Source organism: Triticum dicoccoides, chromosome 6B, assembly GCF_002162155.2.
Source record: "Triticum dicoccoides isolate Atlit2015 ecotype Zavitan chromosome 6B, WEW_v2.0, whole genome shotgun sequence".
In the NCBI taxonomy this organism is placed as follows: Eukaryota; Viridiplantae; Streptophyta; class Magnoliopsida; order Poales; family Poaceae; genus Triticum; species Triticum dicoccoides.
Window position 1 is genome coordinate 19,380,652 of NC_041391.1, and position 15,382 is coordinate 19,396,033.

Genomic DNA, 15,382 nt, shown 5'->3' on the forward strand with positions numbered 1-15,382 from the left:
GGGACTAAAGGGGGGCATTAGTCCCGGTTGGTGCCACCAACCGGGACCAAACGCCCCCTTTAGTCCCGGTTGGTGCCACCAACCGGGACCAAAGGCCCCCTTTAGTCCCGGTTGTTGGCACCAACCAGGACCAAAGGCCTTGTGCTGCCCCCCGCCAAATGTTTAGTCCCACCTCGCTAGTTGAGAGGGAGCCGCACCAGTTTATAAGGTGCGGTGTGGCTCCCCTCTCGAGCTCCTCTCTAAAGCAGGCTTTCGGGCCTAACTCTGCCATCTGTGCCTGTGGGCCTTCCACGGGCCTGAATCCTGGCCCATAGGGTTTCTAGTCGTATTCAGGCCGTGGGGGCCCAGTAGGTGGCATTTTTTTTTGTTTTTTTGTTTTATTTGTTGCTTTATTTAGTTTATTTTGGTTTTGGTTTATTTTTCTGTTAGTGCCATTAGTTTTCAAAGCTGAATACTCTTTTTTTGTTTTCTTTGTTGCTTTATTTATTTTATTTTGTTTCTACTTACAACAAAATACTTATTGTTGCTATTTTTATTTTTTTCAGTTTTTTGTTCTGTTTTCTGCATTATTTAGTTTTTGTTGTTTTTTTCTTTATTTTTTAATTCTTTTTGCTTTTAGTTTTAGAAAAATTATAAACTTTCTGTTAGTGCCATTAGTTTTCAAATCTGAAAACTCTTTTTTTGTTTCCTTTGTTGCTTTATTTATTTTATTTTGTTTCTACTTACAACAAAATACTTATTGTTGCTATTTTTATTTTTTTTCAGTTTTTTGTTCTGTTTTCTGCATTATTTATTTTCTTTTGTTTTTTGCTTTATTTTTTAATTCTTTTTGCTTTTAGTTTTAGAAAAATTATAAACTTTCTGTTAGTGCCATTAGTTTTCAAATTTGGAAACTCTTTTTTTGTTTTCTTTGTTGCTTTATTCATTTTATTTTGTTTCTACTTACAATAAAATACTTATTGTTGCTATTTTTAGTTTTTTCCAGTTTTTTGGTTTTGTTTTCTGCATTAATTATTTTCTTTTGGTTTTTTGCTTTATTTTTTAATTCTTTGAAATTTGTGTGAATAGTTAAATTGAATTCTTTGAAATTTGTGTGATTTTGATGTTTGTGATTAACTTTACTAGTGCCATTATTTTTTTAGTTCTACTTAGAAATAAATACTTACAGTTTTTTGGTGATTTCTTTTTTCTTTTAGGTCACAAAAAATAAAAACTTCTCTGTTAGTGAACATAGATGCACTTATAGAGAAAATTAAACATAAATTCATAATCAATTTTTATTTATAAATTTAGGTCCAATTTCCTCTATAGGTGCATCTATTTTCACTTTGAGAGGAGATCAACAACAGAGAGAGGGACGGGCTTATAAACAGGTGTGGGCGCCCTTCTGTTGGCGAGGTGGGACTAAAAGCTGGGTGCAACGAGGGCCAACCCTTTAGTCCCGGTTGGTGGCATGAACCGGGACTAAAGGTAACCCTTTTGGTCCTGGTTCATGCCACCAACCGGGACCAATAGTGGTGGGCCAGGAGCCAGGACCATTGGTCCCGGCTCGTCCCACCAACCGGGACCAAAAGGTCCGGACGAACCGGGACCAATGGCCCACGTGGCCCGGCCGGCCCCCTGGGCTCACGAACCGGGGCAAATAGCTCCATTGGTCCCGGTTCTGGATTGAACCGGGACTAATGGGCTAAACTGGCCTGGACGAAAGCCCTGTTTTCTACTAGTGCCTGTGACTCTATGTTTGTATAACCTTCCTCCTTGGTTGTGCATGAAGCGGAAGTTCATTATGATGCCAGTGCTCATCCAAGGCCCTAAGCAACCCGGCAACGACATTGATGTGTACCTAAGGCCATTAGTTGAAGAACTCTTACAACTGTGGAATGGAACGGGTGTACGTGCGTGGGATGAGCACATGGGGGAACAATTTGACCTAAAGGCGTTGCTGTTCGTGACCATCAATGATTGGCCTGCTCTCAGTAACCTTTCAGGACAGACAAACAAGGGATACCGCGGATGCACGCACTGTTTGGATTATACCGACAATATATATTTGAATAGTTGTAAGAAGAATGTGTACCTGGGACATCGTCGATTTCTTCCGAGCAGGCATCCCGTAAGAAAGAAAGGCAAGCATTTCAGAGGTGAGGCGGATCACCGGACAAAGCCTCGCCACCGACTAGTGCTTATGTACATGATATGGTCAAGGATTTGAAGGTAATCTTTGGAAAGGGTCCTGGCGGACAACCTGTTCCGAAGGACGCTAACGGACGCGCACCCATGTGGAAGAAGAAATCTAAATTTTGGGACCTGCCATATTGGAAAGACCTAGAGGTCCGGTCCGCAATCGACGTGATGCACGTGACGAAGAATCTTTGTGTGACCCTGCTTGGCTTTTTGGGCGTGTATGGGAAGACAAAAGATACACCAGAGGCACGGGAGGACCAGCAACGTATGCACGGAAAAGATGGCATACATCAGGGTCAGGTCAGCTACGCTCTTACCAAAGAAGAGAAGGAAATCTTCTTCGAATGCCTGCTCAGCATGAAGGTACCGTCTGGCTTCTCGTCAAATATAAAGGGAATAATAAATATGGCAGAGAAAAAGTTCCAGAACCTAAAGTCTCATGACTGCCACGTGATTATGACGCAACTCCTTCCGGTTGCATTGAGGGGGCTTCTACCAGAAAACGTTCGATTAGCCATTGTGAAGCTATGTGCATTCCTCAATGCAATCTCTCAGAAGGTAATCGATCTAGAAATCATACCAAGGTTACAGAATGATTTGGTGCAATGTCTTGTCAGTTTCGAGTTGGTGTTCCCACCATCCTTCTTCAACATCATGACGCACGTCCTAGTTCACCTTTGCGAAGAGATTAACATTTTGGGTCCTGTATTTCTACACAATATGTTCCCCTTTGAAACGTTCATGGGAGTCTTGAAGAAATATGTTCATAACCATGCTAGGCCAGAAGGAAGCATCTCGAAGGGCCATGAAAATGAGGAGGTCATTGAGTTTTGTATTGACTTTATTCCTGACCTTAAGCCGATTGGTGTTCCTAAATCGCGGCATAAGGGCAGACTGGAAGGAAAAGGCACGCTAGGAGGGCATCAAATAATATGTATGGACGGGCATTCTCTCACTGAAGCACACTACATAGTTCTACAGAATTCCGCCTTGGTGGCTCCCTATATGAAGGAACACAAGAATTTTCTACAGTCCAAACACCCGGAGAAGTCTGACGACTGGATTACACGCGAACAAACGAGGACTTTTTGTTGGGGAAACTGATCCACGAACACCTATGGGGCCGGCGGACCGGGCCCCTTTCGGTTCGGCGGGGGGCGGAGATCGCACGAAGAGCAGATCGAGGCGAAGCACATGAGCAGTTTACCCAGCTTCGGAGCTCTCCGGAGAGATAACACTCCTACTGCTGCTTTTATGGTTCTATTATGTTCTTGCTTGCGAGAGCTAAGTGTTTTCTGGCTCCCGAATGAATCGAACCCCCTCTACGTTGCGCATGGGCCTCCTTTTATATGCTCAAGGGGTCACCGACAGGTGGCAACGCAGAGAAGGGTACAAATGTAAAAAGTGAGGTGGTTGGTACAGTTACTTGTACAGTGCACCCTACCTAACCCTGACGGCAGGGGACAAGGGCATTAAAGGCCCGTCTGAGTCGCCCAAACAGTGCAGAAAAGGACTATTAGGGGCGCCGCCGTTCGCCACGATGGCGATCTTGTCAGCTTCGCATGCCATTGCGCACCGCTGGCTGCACAGCCTCCCGCCAGGCGCGCCTGGAGAGGCCCCCAGGGCGACACGTTGGTGGATGCGCTGGAGCGTAGGCACAGAGTGGCCGCCTGCCACGGCAAGCGCCTTGCCGCTGTTGTTATCTTGTCGGGTCCGGAAGCTTGTCGCTCACCGGGCCTCGAGGTACCTTGGTTGGTCTTCCCGGCAAGCTCCTCTTGCCGGGGCCTTGTTGCCTTGCAGGAGCGCGTGGCGCGTCGCGGCAAATTCCTTGGAGTGCCTTGGTTGGCCTTCCCGGCAAGCTCCTCTTGCCGGGGCCTTGTCTCCTGAGCTTAAATAGTTTGTTCTTGAATGGCTCCAAGGGAACCACGGAGGATCTTGGTGTTATCCCGGCAAGCCTTGTCGCGGGGTGCTGCAACTGCCCGTGCACAAGTTCGGGGTACTAGGGTACCCCTATTCTAGTACACCGACAGGAGCCCCCGGGCCTGGGCCAGACACGTTGCCGAGCGCTATTGGGCCAGGCCCAAGACAGGGCACGGGCACATGTGGACTGGGCCACGCCGAATCTTGCTCTGTATCCACCGCGCTCTCCCCTAACGGCACGCGTTGAATGCGGCGTCATGGGAGAGATCGTGGGTGGTTCTTTATTCGGAAGGGCGAAACGTCCGCCCCGTCCCTCTTTATAAGCAGAGGAAACAGGGGCAGTTCGTTCCGTCTCGCTGGTTGCTACTACTCCATCTTCACGAACCTCCGCCGCTCCCCCCTTCTTCTCGAAGCCGAGAGAGCAGCGCTCCGCCCCCCATTGCCACCAGCATCACCAACGCCGTCGACCTCCCCCACCACCTCCGCCATGTCTCCGAAAGCCGACAAGGGAAAGGGCGTGAAGTCGGCCGAGGCGCAGCGGCTCGCGGCGCTACGGAACGAGCGGGCGATCTTCTCCCCCCAGCTCGGCGTGAAGGAGCTGAGGGAGTACTTCTACCTCTTTTGGGCGACAGAGACGCGGGCGCATCCGCGCACGAGGGTACTCCCGGCCGCTGCTTCGGAACTGGCTCCAAATGGGTACCCATTCTTCGCGCTGTTCTTCTATTGCGGGCTCTGCCCGCCCTTCTCGGAGTTCTTCTGCGATATCATGAACACCTACGGCTTTCGCCTCCTTGATTTCACCTCCAACGCCGTTCTGACCATGGCAGTTTTCGCACATTTGTGTGAAAACTTTGTCGGAGTCCACCCCAGTGTTGCCCTTTTCCGCCACTTCTTCATACCTCGGGTAGAGAGAGGAGAGCCGCTTGCCGGAGGGATTGCCTGGATCTTGAGAGTCGGCAAGAAGGAGGCGTACTTGGAGGGTGAGATCCGCAGCAAGTGGGAGGAGTGGAGAGCGGAGTGGTGCTGGATCGTCGAGGAGAATCCGCAGCCCTTCACCGCCGTACGCCAAGCTCCAATAGTGCGCGGCAATGACTGGAGCAACGTGGCCCCGGAAGACGAGAGGCTGAAGATCACCATTACTAGGATCCTTCGCCTCAGGCTTGCCGGGCTCACTGTAGGCGCTGTAGGCGCAGATTTCCTCCGCCGCCGCATCGCCCCCCTGCAGGAGAGGGGGAGGCCCGCCTAGGAATTCAAGAACTCGGTGGACATCATGAGGCTGCGGCCGGGCCTCAACTACAACTTCACCGTCTTAGAGCTGGATGCAATGCTCCTGGTGTTGTTCAAACGCGACCCCCAGCACCCATTCACGCTGCCGAGGGGCGTTGTTCCATTGTGCAACAATTATTCGCTTGACCGGATCCGCGCCATGATGCCATTGTGCGATTCACACGGAATCATTCCAACTTGGCAAGAGCCTGCGGATGACGTCGTGCAAGCGTTCTTCGACAACTTGGAAGAAGTGCCGGTCCACGCTGACGAGCAGAAGAGCCTCACCCGTGACACCACCGATGAGGAGCTGCAGCGCATCGCCACTAGTGTTGGGTTTCGTAGTAATTTCAGAAATTTTCCTACGCACACGCAAGATCATGTGATGCATAGCAACGAGGGGAGAGTGTTGTCTACGTACCCAACGCAGACCGACTGCGGAAGCGATGACACGACGTAGAGGAAGTAGTCGTACGTCTTCACGATCCAACCGATCAAGCACCGAAACTACGGCACCTCTGAGTTCGAGCACACGTTCAGCTCGATGACGATCCCCGGACTCCGATCCAGCAAAGTGTCGGGGAAGAGTTCCGTCAGCACGACGGCGTGGTGACGATCTTTTTGAACTACAGCAGCAGGGCTTCGCCTAAACTCCGCTACAGTATTATCGAGGTATATGGTGGCAGGGGGCACCGCACACGGCTAAGGAATAGATCACGTGGATCAACTTGTTGTCCCTTTTGTGCTAGCCCGGCCCCTCTATTTATATGTTGAGCCCCGGGGTCGAAACTTGGAGCAAAAGCCTCCTCAAAGTCGGTTTTGCCCGAAAGGCAAGAGTCCCACTCGGACTCCAGGACCAAACGCCACAATCCTTGGCGTCTGGCCCAGACGCCATGGGCCTCGGCGTCTGGCCCAGGGCCAGACGCCAGGGTCTCCGGCGTTTGGCCCCCTGGCCTCCGCAAAACTCCTTTTTGCACCGATCTAAAGCCTCATGGGCTTGACCCCTTGGCCTAACCATATCATCCAATATATGAATCTTTACGTCTCGACCATTTCGAGACTCCTCGTCATGTCCCCGATCTCATCCGGGACTCCGAACTCCTTCGGTTCATCAAAACATGTAAACTCATAATATAACTGTCATCGTAACCTTAAGCGTGCGGACCCTACGGGTTAGAGAACAATGTAGACATGACCGAGACACGTCTCTGGTCAATAACCAATAGCGGGACCTGGATGCCCATATTGGCTCCTACATATTCTACGAAGATCTTTATCGGTCAGACCGCATAACAACATATGTTGTTCCCTTTGTCATCGGTATGTTACTTGCCCGAGATTCGATCGTCGGTATCCAATACCTAGTTCAATCTCGTTACCGGCAAGTCTCTTTACTCGTTCCGTAATACATCATCTCACAACTAACATATTAGTTGTAATGCTTGCAAGGCTTATGTGATGTGTATTACCGAGAGGGCCCAGAGATACCTCTCCGACAATCGGAGTGACAAATCCTAATCTCGAAATACGCCAACCCAACATCGACCATTGGAGACACCTGTAGTACTCCTTTATAATCACCCAGTTACGTTGTGACGTTTGGTAGTACCCAAAGTGTTCCTCCGGAAAACGGGAGTTGCATAATCTCATAGTCATAGGAACATGTATAAGTCATGAAGAAAGCAATAGCAACATACTAAACGATCAGGTGCTAAGCTAATGGAATGGGTCATGTCAATCAGATCATTCAACTAATGATGTGATCTCGTTACTCAAATAACAACTCATTGTTCATGGTCAGGAAACATAACCATCTTTGATTAACGAGCTAGTCAAGTAGAGGCATACTAGTGACACTCTGGTTGTCTATGTATTCACACATGTATTATGTTTCCGGTTAATACAATTCTAGCATGAATAATAAACATTCATCATGAAATAAGGAAATAAATAATAACTTTATTATTGCCTCTAGGGCATATTTCCTTCAGTCTCCCACTTGCACTAGAGTCAATAATCTAGATCACATCACCATGTGATTAACATCGATAGTTCACATCATCATGTGATTAACACCCATAGTTCACATCGTCATGTGACCAACACCCAAAGGGTTTACTAGATTCGGTAATCTAGTTCACATCGCTATGTGATTAACACCCAAAGAGTACTAAGGTGTGATCATGTTTTACTTGTGAGAGAATCTTAGTCAACGGGCCTGCCAAATTCAGATCCGTATGTATTTTGCAAAATTCTATGTCTACAATGCTCTGCACGGAGCTACTCTAGCTAATTGCTCCCACTTTCAATATGTATCCAGATTGAGACTTAGAATCATCTGGATCAGTGTCAAAAACTTGCATCGACGTAACCGTTTACGACGAACCCTTTTGTCACGTCCATAATCGAGAAACATATCCTTATTTTACTAAGGATAATTCTGACCGCTGTCCAGTGATCTACTCCTAGATCACTATTGTACTCCCTTGCCAAATTAGTGCAGGGTATACAATAGATCTGGTATACAACATGACATACTTTATAGAACCTATGGCCAAGGCATAGGGAATGACTTTCATTCTCTTTCTATCTTCTGCCGTGGTCGGGCTTTGAGTCTTACTCAACTTCACACCTTGTAATACAGGCAAGAACTCTTTCTTTGACCGCTCCATTTTGAACTACTTCAAAATATTGTCAAGGTATGTACTCATTGAAAAAACTTATCAAACGTCTTGATCTATCTCTATAGATCTTGAAGCTCAATATGTAAGCAGCTTCACCGAAGTCTTTCTTTGAAAAATTCCTTTCAAACACTCCTTTATGCTTTACAGAATAATTCTACATTGTTTCCGATCAACAATATGTCAATCACATATACTTATCAGAAATGTTGTAGTGCTCCCACTCACTTTTCTTGTAAATACAGGCTTCACCGCAAGTCTGTATAAAACTATATGATTTGATCAACTCATCAAAGCGTATATTCCAACTCCGAGATGCTTGCACCAGTCCATAGATGGATCGCTGGAGCTTGCACATTTTGTTAGCACCTTTCGGATTTGACAAAACCTTCTAGTTGCATCGTATACAACTCTTCTTTATTAAATCCATTAAGGAATTTAGTTTTGTTTATCCATTTGCCAGATTTCATAAAATGTGGCAATTGCTAACATGATTCGGACAGACTTTAAGCATAGATACGAGTGAGAATCTCTCATCGTAGTCAACACCTTGAACTTGTCGAAAACCTTTTTGCGACAATTTTAGCTTTGTAGATAGTAACACTACTATCAGCGTCTGTCTTCCTTTTGAAGATCCATTTATTTTCTATGGCTTGCCGATCATCGGGCAAATCCATCAAAGTCCATACTTTTGTTCTCATACATGGATCATATCTCAGATTTCATGGCCTCAAACCATTTTGCGGAATCTGGGCTCATCATCGCTTCCTCATAGTTCGCAAGTTCGTCATGGTCTAGTAACATGACTTTCAGAACAGGATTACCGTACCACTCTGGTGCGGATCTCACTCTGGTTTACCTACGAGATTCGGTAGTAACTTGATTAGCTTCCTCACTAATTGGTGTAGGAGTCACAGGAAAAAATTTCTGTGATGATCTACTTTCTAATAAAGGAGAAGGTACAATTACCTTATCAAGTTTTCTACTTTCCTCCCACTCACTTCTTTCGAGAGAAACTCCTTCTCTAGAAAGGATCCATTCTCAGCAACGAATTTGCCTTCGGATCTGTGATAGAAGGTGTACCCAACATTTTTCTTTTGGGTATCCTATGAAGACGCACTTCTCCGATTTGGGTGTGAGCTTACCAGGTTGAAACTTTTTCACATAAGCATTGCAACCTCAAACTTTAAGAAACGACAACTTTGGTTTCTTGCCAAACCAAAGTTCATAAGGCGTCGTCTCAACGGATTTTGATGGTGCCCCATTTAACGTGAATGCAGCTATCTCTAATGCATAACCCCAAAACGATAGTGGTAGATCGGTAAGATACATCATGGATTGCACTATATCCAATAAAGTACGGTTATGACGTTCGGACACACCATTACATTGTGGTGTTCCAGGTGGCATGAGTAGTGAAACTATTTCACATTGTTTTTAACTGAAGGCCAAACTCGTAACTCAAATACTCTTCTCTACGATCAGATCGTAGAAACTTTATTTTCTTGTTACGATGATTTTTCACTTCACTCTGAAATTCTTTGAACTTTTCAAATGTTTCAGACTTATGTTTCATCAAGTAGATATACTCATATCTACTCAAATCATTTGTGAAGATCAAAAAATAATGATATTTGTCGCGAGCCTCAATATTCATCGGACCACATACATCAGTATGTATGATTTCCAACAAATCTGTTGCTCGCTCCATTGTTCCGAAGAACAGAGTCTTAGTCATCTTGCCCATGAGGCATGGTTCGCAAGCATCAACTGATTCATAATCAAGTGATTCCAAAAGCCCATCAGCATGGAGTTTCTTCATGCGCTTTACACCAAAATGACCTAAACGGCAGTGCTACAAATAAGTTGCACTATCATTATTAACTTTGCATCTTTTGGTTTCAATATTATGATTATGTGTATCATTATGATCGAGATCCAACAAACTATTTTCATTGGGTGTGTAACCATATAAGGTTTTATTCATATAAACAGAACAACAATTTATTCTCTTACTTAAATGAATAACCGTATTACAATAAACATGATCAAATCATATTCATGCTCAACGCAAACACCAAATAACACTTATTTAGGTTCAACACTAATCTTGAAATTATAGGGAGTGTGCGATGATGATCATATCAATCTTGGAACCACTTCCAACACACATCGTCACTTCACCCTTAACTAGTCTCTGTTTATTCTGCAACTCCCGTTTCGAGTTACTAATCTTAGCAACTGAACTAGTATCAAATACTGAGGGTTTGCTATAAACACTAGTGAAGTACACATCAATAACATGTATATCAAATATACTTATGTTCACTTTGCCATCCTTCTTATCCACCAATCACTTGGGGTAGTTCCGCTTCCAGTGACCAGTCCCTTTGCAGTAGAAGCACTTAGTCTCAGGCTTAGGACCAGACTTGGGCTTCTTCACTTGAGCAGCAACTTGCTTGCTGTTCTTCTTGAAGTTCCTCTTCTTCCCTCTGCCCTTTGAAACCAGTGGTCTTGTCTACTATCAACACTTGATGTTTTTTCTCGATTTCTACCTTCGTTAATTTCCGCATTACGAAGAGCTTGGGAATTGTTTCCGTTATCCCTTGCATATCATAGTTCATCACGAAGTTCTACTAACTTGGTGATGGTGCCTAGAGAATTCTGTCAATCACTATCTTATCTGGAAGATTAACTCCCACTTGATTCAAGCGATTGTAGTACTCAGACAATCTGGGCACATGCTCACTAGTTGAGCGATTCTCCTCCATCTTTTAGCTATAGAACTTGTTGGAGACTTCATATCTCTCAACTCGGGTATTTGCTTGAAATATTAACTTCAACTCCTGGAACATCTCATATGGTCCATGACGTTCAAAACGTCTTTGAAGTCCCGATTCTAAGCCATTAAGCATGGTGCACTAAACTATCATGTAGTCATCATATTGAGCTAGCTAAACGTTCATAACGTCTGCATCTGCTCCTGCAATAGGTCCGTCACCTAGCGGTGCATTAAGGACATAATTCTTCTGTGCAGCAATGAGGATAAACCTCAGATCACGGATCCAATCCGCATCATTGCTACTAACATCTTTCAACACAATTTTCTCTAGGAACATATCAAAATAAACACAGGGAAGCAACAACGCGAGCTATTGATCTACAACATAATTTGCAAAATACTACCAGGACTAAGTTCATGATAAATTTAAGTTCAATTAATCATATTATTTAAGAACTCCCACTTAGATAGACATCCCTCTAATTCTCTAAGTGATTACGTGATCCAAATCAACTAAACCATGACCGATCATCACGTGAGATGGAGTAGTTTTCAATGGTGAACATCGTTATGTTGATCATATCTACTATATGATTCACGCTCGACCTTTCGGTCTCCGTGTTCCGAGGCCATATCTGCATATGCTAGGCTCGTCAAGTTTAACCTGAGTATTCTGCGTGTGCAAAACTGGCTTGCACCCGTTGTAGATGGACGTAGAGCTTATCACACCCGATCATCACGTGGTGTCTGGGCACGACGAACTTTGGCAACAGTGCATACTCAGGGAGAACACTTCTTGATAATTTAGTGAGAGATCATCTTATAATGCTACCGTCAATCAAAGCAAGATAAGATGCATAAAAAGATAAACATCACATGCAATCAATATAAGTGATATGATATGGTCATCATCATCTTGTGCTTGTGATCTCCATCTCCGAAGCACCGTCATGATCACCATCGTCACCGGCGCGACACCTTGATCTCCATCGTAGCATCGTTGTCGTCTCGCCAATCTTATGCTTCCACGACTATCACTACCGTTTAGTAATAAAGTAAAGCATTACATCGCGATTGCATTGCATACAATAAAGCGACAACCATATGGCTCCTGCCAGTTGCCGATAACTCGGTTACAAAACATGATCATCTCATACAATAAAATTCAGCATCATGCCTTGACCATATCACATCACAACATGCCCTGCAAAAACAAGTTAGACGTCCTCTACTTTGTTGTTGCATGTTTTACGTGGCTGCTACGGGCTTAAGTAAGAACCAATCTCACCTACTCATCAAAACCAAAACGATAGTTTGTCAAATAGACTCCGTTTTAACCTTCTCAAGGACCGGGCGTAGCCATACTCGGTTCAACTAAAGTTGGAGAGACAGTCGCCCGCAAGCCATCTATGTGCAAAGCACGTCGAGGGAACCGGTCTCGCGTAAGCGTACGCGTAAGGTTGGTCCGGGTCGTCTCGTCCAACAATACCGCCGAACCAAAGTATGACATGCTGGTAGGCAGTATGACTTGTATCGTCCACAACTCACTTGTGTTCTACTCGTGCATATAACATCAACATAAATAACCTAGGCTCGGATGCCACTGTTGGGTTTCGTAGTAATTTCAAAAAATTTCCTACGCACACGCAAGATCATGTGATGCATAGCAACGAGGGGAGAGTGTTGTCTACGTACCCAACGCAGACCGACTGCGGAAGCGATGACACGACGTAGAGGAAGTAGTCGTACATCTTCACGATCCAACCGATCAAGCACCGAAACTACGGCACCTCCGAGTTCGAGCACACGTTCAGCTCGATGACGATCCCTGGACTCCGATCCAGCAAAGTGTCGGGGAAGAGTTCCGTCAGCACGACGGCGTGGTGACGATCTTGATGAACTACAGCAGCAGGGCTTCGCCTAAACTCCGCTATAGTATTATCGAGGTATATGGTGGCAGGGGGCACCGCACACGGCTAAGGAATAGATCACGTGGATCAACTTGTTGTCCCTTTTGTGCTAGCCCTGCCCCTCTATTTATATGTTGAGCCCCGGGGTCGAAACTTGGAGCAAAAGCCTCCTCAAAGTCGGTTTTGCCCGAAAGGCAAGAGTCCCACTCGGACTCCAGGACCAAACGCCACAATCCTTGGCGTCTGGCCCAGACGCCATGGGCCTCAGCGTCTGGCCCAGGGCCAGACGCCAGGGTCTCCGGTGTTTGGCCCCCTGGCCTCCGCAAAACTCCTTTTTGCACCGATCTAAAGCCTCATGGGCTTGACCCCTTGGCCTAACCATATCATCCAATATATGAATCTTTACGTCTCGACCATTTCGAGACTCCTCGTCATGTCCCCGATCTCATCCGGGACTCCAAACTCCTTCGGTTCATCAAAACATGTAAACTCATAATATAACTGTCATCGTAACCTTAAGCGTGCGGACCCTACGGGTTCGAGAACAATGTAGACATGACCGAGACACGTCTCCGGTCAATAACCAATAGCGGGACCTGGATGCCCATATTGGCTCCTACATATTCTACGAAGATCTTTATCGGTCAGACCGCATAACAACATACGCTGTTCCCTTTGTCATCGGTATGTTACTTGCCCGAGATTCGATCGTCGGTATCCAATACCTAGTTCAATCTCGTTACTGGCAAGTCTCTTTACTCGTTCCGTAATACATCATCTCACAACTAACATATTAGTTGCAGTGCTTGCAAGGCTTATGTGATGTGCATTACCGAGAGGGCCCAGAGATACCTCTCCGACAATCGGAGTGACAAATCCTAATCTCGAAATACGCCAACCCAACATCTACTTTTGGAGACACCTGTAATGCTCCTTTATAATCACCCAGTTACGTTGTGACGTTTGGTAGCACCCAAAGTGTTCCTCCGGCAAACGGGAGTTGCATAATCTCATAGTCATAGGAACATGTATAAGTCATGAAGAAAGCAATAGCAACATACTAAACGATCAGGTGCTAAGCTAGTGGAATGGGTCATGTCAATCAGATCATTCAACTAATGATGTGATCTCGTTACTCAAATAACAACTCATTGTTCATGGTCAGGAAACATAACCATCTTTGATTAACGAGCTAGTCAAGTAGAGGCATACTAGTGACACTCTGGTTGTCTATGTATTCACACATGTATTATGTTTCCGGTTAATACAATTCTAGCATGAATAATAAACACTCATCATGAAATAAGGAAATAAATAATAACTTTATTATTGCCTCTAGGGCATATTTCCTTCAACTAGGGCGGAAGAGGTTGCGGCCGCAGCTGCCGCGGGCACGTTCGGGTTCACTGTGGAGGAGGCGGAGGCTGCAGAGGCGGCAAACCTCGCCGAGCGCGCGGAGTTCATTGGCGAGGAAGTGCCTGCCAGTTCTGAAGCTGAGCCGAGCGAGGCCGGCGAGGAAGAGCCCGAGCCTTCAGAAGGCTTGCCGCAGGCGGAGCCCCCGGCCCCGCCAAGAAGGCGTCTTCACAGGGCCGCGGACGTAGCGGGGCGGCAGCCGGGTCAACAGCCGCCAAGCCGTGCGACACGCTCTACCGCGGCAAGCAATGTTGCCGCGGGAGCGCCCCGCGCAGCAGCGGCAACTGGAGCGGGATCTTCCCGGGCCACCGCCACCGCCCCCGCCAAGCGGGCAAGGGATCCTACTCCTCCGCCTTGCCGCACCGGAAGGGAGCCGGACTTCGATCTTTCCGCGCTCAGCTCCGACGAGGAGGAAGAAGAGTAAGTTTCTTTGGTGCTCTTGTAGTGTCAGGACCCCGACTCGATGTCACATCGATCTAGCCGGTAACACCTCATATCACTTTGCGGCCTCACGCACGGTATCCCCACGGGTGTCGCCTTACCTTTGCCCGGGACCGTTTGCGCCTTTTGGCTCACGTATATGATAGTGTCGCTAGCATCCATATGATAAAGAGCCCGGGCTGACATGACTAGTCGTAAACCCAAAGTGGCACAGACTTACAGGGACAGGCATCCATGACCCAACTTCGAACGTGTCGGTCATCAGCAAGTGGGTCCAGGCTGTAGCACTGGGCTAGCAGGACTCCGGTGAACCGGGCTGTAGCGGGCTAACAGGACTCCGGTATTCATCGCGTGACATTTCCCCGAAGGGACAGACACAGGAACGAAGAAGGACACATGCCGGCCAGCCTAAGTGTTCCGGAGCAGTAGCAAGCTACCATGGCTCGGTGGAAACACTAGGAGACATTTCCCGGTAAGAGAGGCTACTAAAGATAAACAACTAGATAGTCAGATCCCACACATACCAAGCATTTCAATAACATACACACAATATGCTCGATATGCGCAATACAACATGGCATCACAAAATGACTCTACGACTCAAGTAGTTTATTCAATAGGCTCCGAGGAGCGAGATATTACAAACATGGGTCTCATGACCCAACATTCAGAGCATACAAAACAAAGCACAAGCGGAAGCTATCATGTCTGAGTACAGACATCTATAAATGAAAAAGGCTGAGAAGCCTGACTATCTACCAATCCTGCCGAGGCACAAGATCGTA